We start from the raw sequence: 15,018 nt of genomic DNA on the forward strand, positions 1-15,018 counted from the left end.
AAGCATAGAAGCTAGAGTGTTGTTTAGAGAGAGTGTGCTTTGTTGCTTTGACTGCTATTGTTAAGATATAGGGCTGATAGGTGACACTGAAAATAATAAAGAGAGAGCGAACCACTGAAGAAGGAAGGGGTATCTGTCAGTGCCTATATCACACAGCATAGCATCTGGTTATTAGTTTTCTAACTGGTTTCTAATTGTCTTGAGATATAGGAAACTGAGACTTCCCTGGAGATTAGGTTAGATTAGGTTCATTTCCCTAGCACAGCCCTGCCTGGGACCTATACACAAGGTGTGGCCCACTACTAAATCGGCCTAACATTTTCCACCTCCCTGATGTTTGTACTAGAATAATTACAATAAATTGCTGCTGTTTTTGGAGATAATCTGTGCTCTCACATCTGGGTTTCAGGTTTTGAGTGCGGCTGCTGAGGCAGAGGGGAGGAAGGAGCCTTTCCGTAATACTAAGGTCATTCCTGATAAAGGTGACTGCTCCACCTCTCCTGTTAGATACTCTGCCAGCAACAGCATAGGCTTGAGCCAAAGCCAAGTGTTTTAATACTGTATGGCCTCACTTGATAAAAGTCTGTGCATGGCAAAGGGGGAAAACAAGCCAAAGTTCCCCAAACTAAAATTTTCCAAGGTTCCTCTCTGTGATTTAGGCAGAGCACCCTCCGGCTAAGTATTACCATGTGTTTGTTGGAGTCCCCAGGAGCCTGGGATTCTCATTCCCCAGTGCTTCTAGAGATTAGAGATTACAGGAAGTGCTGGTCATGTTAAGATGGAAATCTACTGGAGCTGCGCAGAACTGTGGTGTTTGACAGAAAGGACAATGGCAGAGACAGGGAACAACCAAGATTAATACTGTGATCTTTCCAAGTAACACCGAGTTATTATGGTCTGTTAGTCAGCAGCCGTCAGTGTTGTGCTGTGTCGTTCCACTAATGCTTTGCATGTGTTCGCCAGACTCGCTTTCCCTGCTGCTAGAAACCCTGGACCAGGAACTGTTGTCTGTCTCTGGCCCTTGGATTTCATGTGCAGAACTAGCATGGTGAGGCCAATAAATAGTTGCTGGGCATTCGAGGAGTTAAAGCCAAACCGTTGCATATCCCCTGGCAAGAAGGAGACCGTGTGATAACAACCACATGCTCACGCTGTTCCTAAACCTGGAGCATCTGCAGGTGTAGCAAGGAGATTGTTTTCTCTGTTTGCACAGATTTTCAAATTTTATATGTAATATAACATTAGCTTTAACATCTACCAAACCTTTACTATAATTACTAACAAATGACAAAATTCATAAATAAGCTTAGTAGAGCAAAAAGGAAATAAAGTCTCTGGTTTTCAAAGACTCAACTCTCTTGGAAGAACTCAAATTCATTTTAGGTGACTGAATTCAGTAAGGCCAGTTTCAGTGTGATCATTCAAAGTTTTGGCTCCTGTTTGAAGCCACATTAATGGATATTTACCAAACTTAGAATATTACCAAGAATATGAAATCTATCTTGAGTTCAAGCTATTCTTCTGTTGTTCTGAGAGAAATTGCCAGCAAATATAAATTATTCCTGAGGGATCGGACCTTAGTGGTATTAATACTAATGACAGCAGTGAAGCAGAAACTAGATTGTCTGTGCTGGTTAGCTGCCTGCGCAGGGAATGACCTTAATGGACCATGAAGACTGGAGGGCTGGGGTGACGTGGGTCACAGCCCAAAGAACACAGGCAAGCACAACACAGGGGACCTTTCATCACCTCCACGGCACTGAACATTTTCTGTCCACAGAGCAGGCGCTTAACTTCCCCAGGTTGTTAATCTGGCACCTTTCATGAGCATCACTGTTCACTCTGGGAAATAGAAAAGCAAATAGCCAAAACATCTAAGTGTTAAGGGGAAAGAAAACCAACCAACGGAGGGAATTACCGTAGCACTTGGTGTATTGGCACCTTTCCCTTGGGTCTGAGAAGGCAAAGGTAGTTCAAAACTTGCAGCTTTGGCAGTCTCTTTAAGAGTAACCAGAGGTCTTTGGAACAAAGGTGCTATAAGTACCCACTCACAGAGTTAGCACATGCGCGTGCGTACGTACACACACATACACACACACACACACACACACACACACACACGCGCGCGCGCGCGCGCGCACACACACACACACACACACACGTACACACACACACACACAGAAACTGTCAAAAGTACATTTCAAGTCCATTTGAGAGCCAAGTAATAGGAAAGAAAAATGCTTGCCCCGCCATGCACTGATTTTTGCCATGCTTGCCTTTTGTGTTCTGAAGAATTGGTGTTTCCCGACCAGGTGGAGTGTGCTCCTTTTGCATTGCCCACCGGTTGTTAGAACGTCTGCGTGTGCTGAGGGGTAGACATAATACAGAGTTCTTACTTGTGTTTTCTGTCTCTTACTTTTAGGTAAGTCATCCGATTGGAGTGATACTTCATTGGATGGAATTTGCCACCTGGTAACGTATTACTGTCTGTGTCACATGAGGTCCGCTGTCGCTTTTGTGATTTCTCGGTCTACTTTTCCCCACAGCATTACAGAGTAATAGACTCTGCTGTGGAGGCCAACTGCAACAATCACAAGAAGGGGAGGAGGCCATGGGGAACAAGGAGAGGCATGGCACTGCATGTGTCTGCCTGTGAAAACACACCTTTGAAAGAGACCTGTCTATGGCTATTGTCATTGGATTTGTCTGTTAAATCCCCAGGAAACAGAAGAGTTTTTACTTATGAGTGATTGGATTTCCTTCCGAGACTGGAACCAAATTTACAGTAATGGTTTCTGCTTGTGTTTGATAAGAATCTGCCATTCCTCCAGCTCCTCAAAATGTTGCTGAACATGTTACATGAGACATCCTGTGTCTTACGGAATAGAAATTGAATCACGGTTTGTCTTCAAATGTCTGTTCACTTAAAGCACAGTCTTTCATAGACAGAAGAGAAAACGAATTTCAGAAGTACACACCCGGGCTCCAAGGCTTGGAGATTATGGGGCTGTGTTCTGTGAATGTTAGAGACAAAGCCTCTTAGAACGAACAGCCTGTAGGATGCACAAGAACAGCAGTTGCCTTGGCCAGCTATTCTGGATCTTACCATTAATAAGAAGGATGTCTATATTTGGTACAACTTCTGAAAAGAGGTAGGCCAGAATCCCAGCAATAGTTTACTTCTGGACTTGCACTCAGCTTCTAGAACTAGACTAGATACACAACCAACGCCTGGTGTCGTTCTTCTAAGCATCACCTTTCAAAGTATCTCTTGGCATGATTGGCATCACATATTATCTTTTAGACACTAATTTGGTAAAATGTTAAGATTCAAAATACGCGGAGGGCAGTCAGTGTTTCACTCTTCCAGTCTTCCCTGTTAGTGTGTTCTGAATTTCTTCGTCTGCAGCGTCTGGCAGTTTGTAGTTGTAAATCATTCAAGACTGTTGAGTACTGTCATATGTTGTCGCTGACTCCAGCTGACTAACTAGGACAGCCTTCAAGTATTAGAAGCAACAGTGATATATTGACTTGATGTTTTCTTTAAAACACTTAGTGCAGTGGCTCGCAACCTACCTTATGCTGCAGCCCTTTAATGCCGGTTCCTTGTGCTGTAGTTTCACACCCATAACATTATTATTTGGGTGCTTCATAACTGTAATTTTGCTACTGTTACAAATTGTAATATAAATATCTGATGTGCAGATGGTCTTAGGTATCTCCTGTAAGGGGTCATTTGATTACCCCCAAGGGGTTGTGACCAGCTGATTGAGAACCACTGACAGTGGTGGTTGAAGCAAGTCTCTTCTTGCACAGGAGGCAGTTTCTACTCAACCAAGGGCTCTTTGAGGTCCCCAATGTCCCAGGAGCACAAAGAACAAGCACTGTTCTTCTGGAAGCACTACAATTAGCTATGAATGTGGTGGTTAGCTCCTGTCTGTAATTCTAGCATTTGGAAGGCTGACGCAGGAAGATTGTCTGTGAATTTGAGGCCATCGTGGGCTACGTAAGGAATTACAAGCCAGCCTGGGTTAGAATGGCATGCAGTCTCAAAAGCAACCAAACTTTCTGTGTGTTGGTGAAGTGGATAAATAGATGGATGACAGATTAGATAATCCAAGTGCAAATGCACATGACATGTAGAGCAAGCGTCTGCATTGATCCTCGGTTGTGATTGACAACATACGGTATGAAATGATGCTGTTCTCATATCAAGATGCTGATCATGTCCATGTTGGCTAGCATGGACCTAAAGTAGATCTATATAAAAACTTCTGTGATGATATAGTATATGGGAAGCAAGGGATGAAAATTATCCTTTAATTCAAACTATTCATAAATGAATCCACAATATACACAATTACATGTTCGTTGATTATATACTTGAATACAAATTTTAGTATCCTCATCCGCCTTTAGAATATAAAAGGCAGAAATTTCTAAAAAATATTTTCATAGTTCTAAACCAGGAAAAAGACTAGTAGAATTGATGGCATTTAGCCAACCAAAAAGCCTTCTAGATATGTCCTATAAAAATTATTTCAATGTTTTTCCCCATTTTCCTTCTTAAGAATGTAATTCCCCATCAGTAATCATTAATAACCCAAACCAATTAAGACATTTTTTTGTTTTCTAAGAAATAATCATCCAAAGACCCTCCAGCTTTCTGAGTTAATGATAGACGGAGTCAGGCGCTCTTAAGGAATGTGGGTTTCTTAGAAAAAGAGTTAAGAATCTTCCTCAGTGTTGGGAAGCCTGGGAGAAGGGGACTGCTTCAGCAGTATACCCATCTCACCCTTAAAGGGAATCCTAGAGACTAACACAGTTTCTGTTTGGACAAACTCCTTAGAAAAGGCAGACACGTGTGGTTGGCTCAAGTGTCAGTAAGTTGATACCAGGTTTTCCACAGTACATCCCCAATGATCAATTGATTCCTGGCTCTACTAAGCCCCTTTTGATAGCAGAATTTCAAGACCAATAACTTACAATACCTGGAGTATACTCACAATGCTTGAAGTTTAATGTAACAGAAGATAGAATGTCCATATCCTTTTTCTGTTTCTTAAGTGTATATGACTGTGAGCATCTGTCACACTGCCTGGTACAGAAAGGCACCATCTCGATGGGTAGATGACAAGGGTCAGCAAGCACAGAATAATCTAAATTGTACATGATGATTGTAAAGAACTCAAAACTACCTTCTTATAAAACCTAATTCCTGCTAACCGATTTTCTCTGTCTCTGACATTCATATTCTCTCTGTGTCTCTATCTCTGTCTCTCTGCCTTTCAACCTATGGTTTCTCTTGTTAATTTACAATAGATGGAACATTATACCTTATCCCAGTGCTAAAATCCCTTGCCACTTACCCCTTCCTGCTAACAGTTGCATATACTCAGGACAACCAGCTGCGCTTATTGCTGACAAGAGAATAACAGAAATAAACTGTAAGAATCTGGTCAGGCGTCCTTCTTCATGTAAGGTTTTGATTTGAAACACACACAGGCTTCCTATCCTTGGATGGTGCTTAGACCCTGGCAGGCTTTATAAAATACTTCAGTTTCTGTAACTTTATGACAGCCCTCGTAATACATTAAAAAAATATTTTCAAAATATGCAGAAGAAGTATTTACATTCATCTTTTCTTTGTTCCTAAGACCGTGGTCTTACCTTGTAGCCAGACTGACCAGGAATTTACTGTTTTTCACTAGACTGGCCTCAGAGTTTCAGTGGCCCTCCCTCCCACCCCTCCTTCAAGCTGATCCATTTGGGATCACAGTTCAGAGAAAAATGAGGACTATAAAGATGCCTTGAGAATTAAGAATTCCTCTTCACCTTCTGTGTTTGCCCTTGCCACAATGGTATGACCTAAAAAACAGTCTCTCGATACTTGCAAATATTTGTTATATATTCCATGCCTCTTATTACCAGTTGAGCTGGAAATGGATTGAATGACAGAGAGAAGTCCAAATTAGTCAACCCGTTATGTAGAACAGAAAGAATGGTTCGAAATGTTTAGCTCAGCAGGGAAGCTACATGAAAACTGTAGCTCCTCCCAGCAATCATGCTAATGGTATCTAGACCACATTTCCGCACCACATCCCTCCAGACTTCCTGTGTTTCTTAACCCTTCTCATATTTGCCATATCAGACAAAGTGGGAATTACCATAATACTCAAAGCATGGTCTTAGAATTCTATATGTTCACTTTTATTGATCTAATTTAAAAATTTCAAAGGCACATTTATGTGGCCTTTTTTTATTACTTCATTACAAAGGCCGTTTTATTAGGGGATAACGGGTTTGGGTTTTCTTAAAGCCAGTGTGCTCACTATTTCAGGCTCGCCTAGACCTCTAATCACAGTGCAGAATTTCCCTGCTTATTGCTATTTCACTCAACACTGAAGGATGCCTTTTTCCTGACATCACTGCTTCTCAGAGCATCGAACAGAACTGTTGAATATACTTGAGCTAAAAGTTCCTGGTAACACACTGCTCCTTATGCATTAGAATGTATAAAATGAAGACTAAAAAATGGGGGGTAAAAAAGACTTAAACTTTCATAATTTCCGTAATTTCTTATTTGTCTGTCCCCCTTGCTCATTATTGTTCCCCAAGCTGATACCATAGCACTGTCACTCTAAAAACCAGGCTAAGGACGCACAGTATTAGGGATTCTAGAGAGATAGTCCTGCCCTGAATTTCAGCGTTGCCTTATGGGAGCACCAGCTTCTGTAACGTTCTGTTGTACATCGGAGTGTCTGAAAGAACAAAGGTGGGATGAGGGTCCTAAGGCAAGGTCTGAGCTGTGACCTCACTCGGAAGACTCTTGCTCTATGAAGCCTGCAGGGCCTTTTATATTGAACATTTTGGCTGCTTGTATTTGTAAGGTCTTACAGTAGACTTAAAGATCTAAATTGAATATCTGGGAATTTCAGAGAATCACTGTGTGATTATTAAGGAAATTATAAGTTAGAAAAAAACAATGATTTGCATGTTAAAGAAGAAAGTCAGTACTGTATGGAACTTTGTCCTTTTATGTTCTTATTTTTAAATTTATTTTATTATTTTGTTTTGTTTTTTCTTATTTGAGACAGCATCTCTATGTAGTGCTGGCTGGTCCTTGTAGAGCAGGCTGGCCTTGAATTCACAGAGATCCAAATACATTTGCTTCTCAAGCACTAGGGTTAAAAGTATGTGCCACCATGCCGGAGCCTATCTGTCTGTCCGTCCATCCATCTACCTATCCAGCATCTATCTATCCATCCATCTATCATCTGTCTGTTTGTCTGTCTGTCTGTCCATCTGTCTTCCCATCTATCTGTCCATGCATCCATCCATCTACCTATCATCAGACTCTTCTGTATCCTCACCCTCTACCTTGTCTAACGCAGGTCTTATTTGCCACTGTGGTGCCTCCCCCTGCTGAGTTGCTCTACAAGGTTTGAGGAGATTTCCCTGTCTGCAAGGCACTGTAGAACTGCTGGGGTTACAGACACGGGCTACCATGTCCAGATCTTATGTGGGTTCTGAGAATCCAGACTCAAGACGTCAGGCTTTTACAGACCAACTGAGGCAACTTCCTGCCTCCTCAACTTAGTCAATTTTAATGCAGATGGGAAAGCAAATAGCTTAGATGGTTGTTTCTTTGGTTCTATTTTGGGCTGGAAGGCTGAGGGGAGGGGCCTGGGAAAGGAGAGGAGAGGAATGGACTGGGAAAGACACAGAAACAGACAACAGTATATTCATCTTTTTTCCATGAAACATTTACAGCAACTTAAAACCAAAACTTAACATAAGAACTTCTAAACAGAACTAGAGGGCAGGCCATGGGGAACGATGCAAGACTAGCTGATGTGCTTAGGATCCTGCAGGCCTTTTGATTCAGGTTCAGTAGCAGCGGCACCAGATCATAGCATAGTGCTGTATGGAAGCAAATGAGCAGTTTCCATTGGGATCCTTCCAGAGGCAGACTCAGCAGGGCCAAGTCCACAGTCAGCCTTGGGACTTCACCTGGCCATGCACCCACCTAGTTCCTCTGACTTTACCTGCAGATGTGGCATGGCACCTTTGTTGCACTGTTTTGGAAATGCCCGCCACCTCGTTCATACCTCATGACGGACAGCACTGGGCAGGATTTTGGAAGAATAACACATGAATCTCACTCAAGAGTCTCCCAGAGACCTTCTCTCTTGGTGTGTGAGTCTTGGGGTCTCGGGTGCCCAGAGGATCAGAGACACTTGGAACAACTCAGGTCGCCAGGAAAGGAAAGTCAGTTCTTCCTAGCTCCGTGGGGGAGGTCCGAGCGTGAGGACCTTTTCCTTTGGCAGTCAGAGTCCTTTGCAACCCCATTGCTCCCGTGGTTGGTTCTACAGCCGGTTGTCATTTGCACTTACTCAAAAAATGTCAGTGAATGCAAGAGGCAAAAAGGCGAGAGGTGGTAGACCAGAGGCTGAGACTATCGTAGGGTTTTGGACTGAAGGCCTACCTCTGAGCTCAGACTTTTTATTACTCTGTATTTGGCTGAAGATCTGACAGCAGGAACACCAAAGCCATCGCAAAGATCACATAGTCCTGCTTTGCAGCTTTCTCTCGGGCATATTTGCATCTTGTTGTCCTGCCCTTTCCTTGAGTTTCAGATTTTTTAGCCATTGAGGAGAAGATGGTGGTGTGAAAAAAGGAACTGGTAAAGTTCCTGAGGATGGCCAGGTCACAGTGAAAAGGGAGTATGTGCGACTTCCTGTCCGAGGCCAGGTGGTTGGGTGTGGATGTCATGTGTGTCCCCAGTGCAGTGGTAATTCTCCCAGTTTAGCCACAACAGAATATTGTTCTTTGTTTTCCTATAGTGCTTGTCAAAATGCTATGACAACTGGCTGGTTTTATGCAAACAGAGCCTGGTTCTCTAGAGACAGTGTGTCTGAAAGTCAAACATGGATGGCAGCCATTGGCACGCAGAGGAGTCCGAAACCACAGATTGTTTTCTCGTTGGATGAACAGCTTAAAGCAACGTAAAGTTAATTGAAGAATTCCTTGAAAGTGAAGTCAGACTAAAGAAACGCTCTGACTCTATAATTTAGTAAATGTGAAAGATCTGTAAGTGGTAGGAAGACTAAAAGTTTGGGGGTAAAAAAGAACATTTTTGTAAACAGATCTGGCTTTCGTTATTGCTGAGGCTGTTTTAATTATTTGCTCTAATAATGTAGATCTGCAGAAGAATCTCTAATTAGGTAAGGCTTGATTTATGGAGTTGGCCTCATATAAACCATGATGTCATAGTGTGCTGCAGAAAATTACAGGCCTGGTCTTGCCGTTGAAAACTATTATTTTTACCTAGAACTATTCCTGCTCTGTGCATCCTATCCTTAGCAAAGCAAAGAGGCCCTTTGCTCTTCACAGTGGGATGAATTTACCTGAAGTTACTTATTGTGTAATTTTATCAGAAGAAACAGGGAGAGCCAGGCACAAACTTCTGCCTAATTAAAGCAATTTTGACTTGGTGAGAATCAAATTATTCTCTACAGAAGTGAACTCATGCTCTCTTTAGCTGATGCAGGCAAAGATATGCCAGCCTATCAAAGGGTGTATTTGCCCTCCGTCCCTCCCTCTACAGCCCTAAGCCTATCAAAAGATGTATCTGCCCTCCGTCCCTCCCTCTACAGCCCTAAGCCTATCAAAAGATGTATCTGCCCTCTCTACAGCCCTAAGCCTATCAAAGGGTGTATTTGCCCTCCGTCCCTCCCTCTACAGCCCCAAGCCTATCAAAGGGTGTATCTGCCCTCCGTCCCTCCCTCTACAGCCCCAAGCCTATCAAAAGGTGTATCTGCCCTCCGTCCCTCCCTCTACAGCCCCAAGCCCACTCTCCTCTCCATCCCCTTCCTGGAAAGAGGCTGCCATGTCCTGTTGCCTATTTTGTCTGGTTTCTCATAAGCCCTGGGGCCTCAGTCTAATTTCCACCATGCTGCTCCTCAGTCTGTTCTCAGTGAGGTAGACTCTCTGTGTTAGGGCCAAGGCCTTTTCTTCTATTACAGGTCTGCTGGTTGCAATTTTGTAACATTTTTCCTGCATTAGTTATATTTTAATTATTGTATTTTCTGTCGTTTCTTATTTCAGTTTTGTTGAATTCTTGCTCTTACGGAACAAGATTAAAGCAAGAATGGCCCTAATTTTTTTTTATAGATATATGAGCACTTTTCGTGCTTTTCAAAATGTTGAATCTACATCAATAGCTTTTAAAGTAATTTTTTCTTTATCAGTCTTCCAGATAGTATTTAATGGGTTTATTATATATAGATTATATATAATAAATTTCATTATGATACTTTCATGTATACACAGATTATTCTGCTTGTGGGGACACACACACACACACACTCTGCGGCACTTTTCATAGAGATCAACTTCTGCCTTATACTGTAACACTCCACCAAAGTATAAAATATGTCAATAACTACACTAACAAGTCCAGGAGGCACAAGCAGACTTAGGGACAAATACTACCCAGGGAAAGTAGAAAGTGCCCAGGCACCCTGGAGAGCTGACCCTTGCTCCCTGTCTGTCTGCTCAGTCCCAGGTTAAGCAGCAACTGGATTCTCTGGAGGCCCATTTGGGAAGCTTCTGACTGCACTCTCCACGATGACTTCATTACCCAGATGGCAGTTAGGCGTGACGGCCTGTTCAGCGTCAGAAGCTGGTCAGTGATCAGGCGGTTACACGGGCTCCCACACTAGGGTTCCGCCAGAGCACTGTGATATCCCAGCTGATGGCAGCAAGCGGTGACACCGTCACTCTTGATAATTATCTAACCCACGCTTTTAATATAATAACAATCCCTTTTGTAATATAGTTTTGCCTTCCAAGGCTTCTTCTTTATGGTCAGATATGGGACAAAGTGAGTAAGTGGAAAGTTCTGGAAATTAACATTTCATACATTTTTAATACTTTTTACACATTATACCATCCTATTTTTTTTTCTGTGACGTTTGATAATTCCTTACTCTGGCTAATTTACAAATTAAGATTTCATACATTTATTATGTTAGTTTCCTACTCTGTTTCCATGATAGAATACTGCCCAAAACCAAGCTCTAGAGGTAAGGGTTTGTTTTACTTACAGGTTACAGTTCATCATTAAGAAAAGCGTGGGGGCAGGAACTCAAGCAGAATTCATGGAGGAACACTGCTTCCTGGTTACTCCATGGCTTACTCAGCCTCTTTCCTTTTCTCTTCTCTTTTCTTTTATTATTTTTATTGAATAGTGAATATTTTATTTATTTAAGTTTCAAATGTTATCCCCTTTCTTTCCAGGTTTATCCCCTTTCTTTCCAGGATTCCCCTCTGCAAGTCCCCATCCCATCCCCTCTCCCCTTCTTCTATGGGGGTGCGCACCTACTCACACACTCTTCACTTTGACTTCAGAGGACCAAGGGGCTCTCCTCCCATTGCTGCCAGATAAGACCATCCTCTGCTACATATCAGCTTATTTTCTTAAACAAGTCAGGCCCACATGCCCTGAGGTGACACTGTCCATAGATGACTGGGCCTTCTCACATCAATTATTAATAAACAAAAAAATAAATAATAAATACCCCATAGGCCAGTCCTCTGGAGGCCATCCTCAGCTGAGGGATCTTCTTCCCAGGTGTCTCTAACTTGTGCTAAGTTGACCATACCTAACCAGCACAGATATGCATGAGCAAGAAGGAGGTGTATGACCTATAGTCAGTGGTGGGGGCAGGGCAACATCTTGGAACATATGTCCCATAGATAGCAGGGAGCTACCATACAAAATAACACAGTTCTCTTTAAATCATTTCTGGCATTTTGTCATAGACAGTTAACGGGAGATTTTGTCGCTCATGTCTGCAAATGACCACACATAGTTAAAGAGAGCAACCACGTGGAGGAATTGCCCCAAACCACTCACAGGGGCTTATTTTTCCTGCCTGTATGCAGACCCACATTGCTCGAGGCTACTTTTTGTTGCTGTAAACCCAGTTTCTAACAGGCATAGGCCTCTCAAGGTGAGATTTTTTTTTTTTTTGAAAAGGTGATATGGAAAATGAATGTGAATTACTTCAGCCATCTGAATGAACTTCTAAATCTCCAAAGGTGGGAAGTAATTGAAGAATTTGATCTGCTTTCCACAACACAATCTTAGTTAGATAAGAGGAAGAACATTGTGAAGTAAAGACACTCAGGCAGAAGAATCTCAACAAGTTAGAGACAGAGCGCAGCTAGAAGGAAATGTAAATAAATTATATCGAATAAAAAAATAAAAAAAGGATCCATGCTCCACTATGTTCATAGTAGCCTTACTTATAATAGTCAGAAGCTGGAAAGAACCCAGATATCCTTCAATAGAGAAATGGATACAGAAATTGTGGTATATCTACACATTGGAGTACTATTGAGCTATTAAAAACAATGAATTCATGAAATTCTTAGGCAAATGGATGGAGCTATAAAGTGTCATCCTGAGTGAGGTAACCCAATCACAAAAGAACACACATGGTATGTACTCACTGATAAGTGGATATTAGCCTAAAAGCTCAAAATAAACAAGTTACAATTCACAGACCACAGGAAGCTCAAGAAGAAGGAAGATTGAAGTGGGGTGCTTTGGTTCCTCTGAGAAAGGGAACAAAATACTCACAGCAGCAATTATGGAAACAAAGTGTGGAGCAAAGATTGAAGGAAAGGCCACCCAGAGACTGCCCTACTTGGGGATTCATCCTATAAACAGTCACCAAACCCTGACACTATTATGGATGACAAGAAGTGCATACAGAAAGGAGCCTGTTGTGGTTGCTTCCATAGGGTCCCTGCCAGAGCCTTACAGATACAGAGGTAGATGCTTGCAGGCAACCATTGGACTGAGAGTGGGGTTGGGGGGTAGGTTACAGCCCCATGGAAAGAACAACGATGTCGGCCACTCAGACCCCCAGGACTTCCAGGGACTAAACCATCAACCAAGGGGTACACATGGTTCCAGTCAAAAGTGTGGCAGAGGAATTCCTTGTCGGGCATTAGTGACAGGAGAGGTCCTTGGTCCCGTGAAGGCTCAATAGATGCCTCAGCATAGGGAAATCAAGGAGGGGAGTGGGTTGGGTGGAGGGGCATATATACTTGGAGGCAGGGGGTGGGAAGAGAGGTTGGGCATTTTTGGGGAGGTGGAAAACTGAGAAATGTTTTGGCATTTGAAATGTATATGAAGAATATATTCAATAAAAAAATTATTTAAATAAAAAAAAAAAAAAAAAAAAGACACTGAAGGCAGAGCAGGATGGAACCCTACCGGGCAGGGAAGAAAACTGCTAAGAGTTTTAAAGTCTCTGAATGGTGAGGCTTGGGGCTGCATTGATTAAATCTTACTTTTCACATTGTCTGGTATGATCCTCCTTTGCGGGCAGGGACACTGAGGCTCTGAAGTTCAGTCGTTGGCCTAGTGCTTTTGGGATATCCTGAGCCATCCTTTTAGCCTTGCAGGTAGTCGGTAGACTTTCTTCTCTTCACTCAGGTCCCAGGTGAAAGAGAACAGTTGTTCAGGCTTTCCCATAGCATTTGTTTTCTATTGATAGTTATAACTTTTATCTTTGTAGACAGAGTGAGATTTAACTCAACATTGAGATTAGATCTTAGCAAACACTGTACCATACTACTGACTTTACAAGATTTTCAAGAATGCCTTTTATTTATTCTTGGGTAATTTCATGCATGTATTCAGTGTGCTGTGATATATCAGTTCTCCACACACCCAGACACTCCCCAGTACTTCTCTCTCCCACCTTCAAATCCTTTACCTTCTTGTGTGTGTGTGTGTGTGTGTGTGTGTGTGTGTGATTAGCGTTGGCTGATTTTGTTGGATTGGTCTTGTGCAGGTCTTATGCAAGTAACCATATAATAAAAGAAGGCTTCACTTTTACCCAGGTGTTACTCAATAGATAATTTTACATTATAAATATAAAGAGAAAAGATAAAGTGATGCGAGTTCATATTTTCTTAATAAGAAGACTCTAAGCTAGGTGGCACTTGTGATAGTAACATTCGGGAAGCTATCATACAATGACAACAAGCTCAGTACCAGCCTAGGCTACAATGCAACAGATACAATGCACTACTGGGAACTCCATAACTATTATTTTTGTTTTGTAAGATACATTTTTCCAGGTGACTGTGACACAATTGGGCTTCCAGTCACACACACACACACACACACACACACACACACACATACACAAATTTTACCAAAGTATACCATAAATGTATCTCTTTTGATGTTTCATTGACAGATCAGTCATTTATTAGCAGTTGTTTCAGCTCTTAGACTCAATCATTTTGTTTAAAGCAAAATGGGAGACTTTTATTTGGTTTTGTTTTTTAAAATAAAAGACTCGTCAAGTACCTTAAAAATAAATGCATGTCCTTGTACAGAAAATAAGCCTGCTTTAGTCACATAACCTGGTAAATTTTGATTACAGTTGCTCTCCAACTAAGATTCCCCCAAAACATTTTAAGTTTAGTTACATATCAAATGTTAAATAGTTATTCGTTTTGCTATTAGGTTTACAACTTCAACTACTATCATATTGTATGTAGTGTTTTTCGTTTCTATAAAACAATCAGAAATGTTACAATGAATCCCATTACTGCATAAAATTAATAGGCGTAAGTAATTTTAATTTTTCTAAGAGTCAACATCGAATCTCTGAGTGACTGCTCTCACACTGTAGCAGTAGAAGAGATCACATACATATCTCATGTGGGGGGCGGGGTTGATAATGTCAAAATTCTACAATGCAAGCTGCTTCTAAAGGGCTTTTGAGCCTCTTCTGTCACTATGAGATTCCCAGTCCTAAAAACATTTCAGATTGCAGTGGTCAAAACAGTACCAAGGCTTAGGTAATCTTGACCACTGAGATAGGGACCCAGTGTGGGGAGGGAGCTTAGGAAGTGTTGACACCTCCAGATGCTATGGAGGTGTAATAGAAGTGAGGGCTATAGGAAGGTGGCTCAGCCTTC

General features: G+C 41.9%; 1 protein-coding gene across 3 annotated transcripts in view; it reads left to right on the forward strand.

Moving 5' to 3' along the window:
- Positions 1–15,018, forward strand: part of Cmss1 (cms1 ribosomal small subunit homolog) — a 311,896-nt gene that overhangs the window by 151,221 nt on the left and 145,657 nt on the right. The window contains exon 2 of one of the 3 annotated variants that reach the window (XM_052159235.1): positions 2,423–2,472. The exons of the other annotated variants lie outside the window; for them this stretch is intronic. The gene's annotated coding sequence lies outside the window, so the exon portion shown is untranslated. The remainder of the gene's footprint in view (positions 1–2,422; positions 2,473–15,018) is intronic. 3 annotated transcript variants of the gene reach the window in all.

The sequence above is a fragment of the Apodemus sylvaticus genome, chromosome 15 (genome assembly GCF_947179515.1).
Source record: "Apodemus sylvaticus chromosome 15, mApoSyl1.1, whole genome shotgun sequence".
Classification (NCBI taxonomy): Eukaryota; Metazoa; Chordata; class Mammalia; order Rodentia; family Muridae; genus Apodemus; species Apodemus sylvaticus.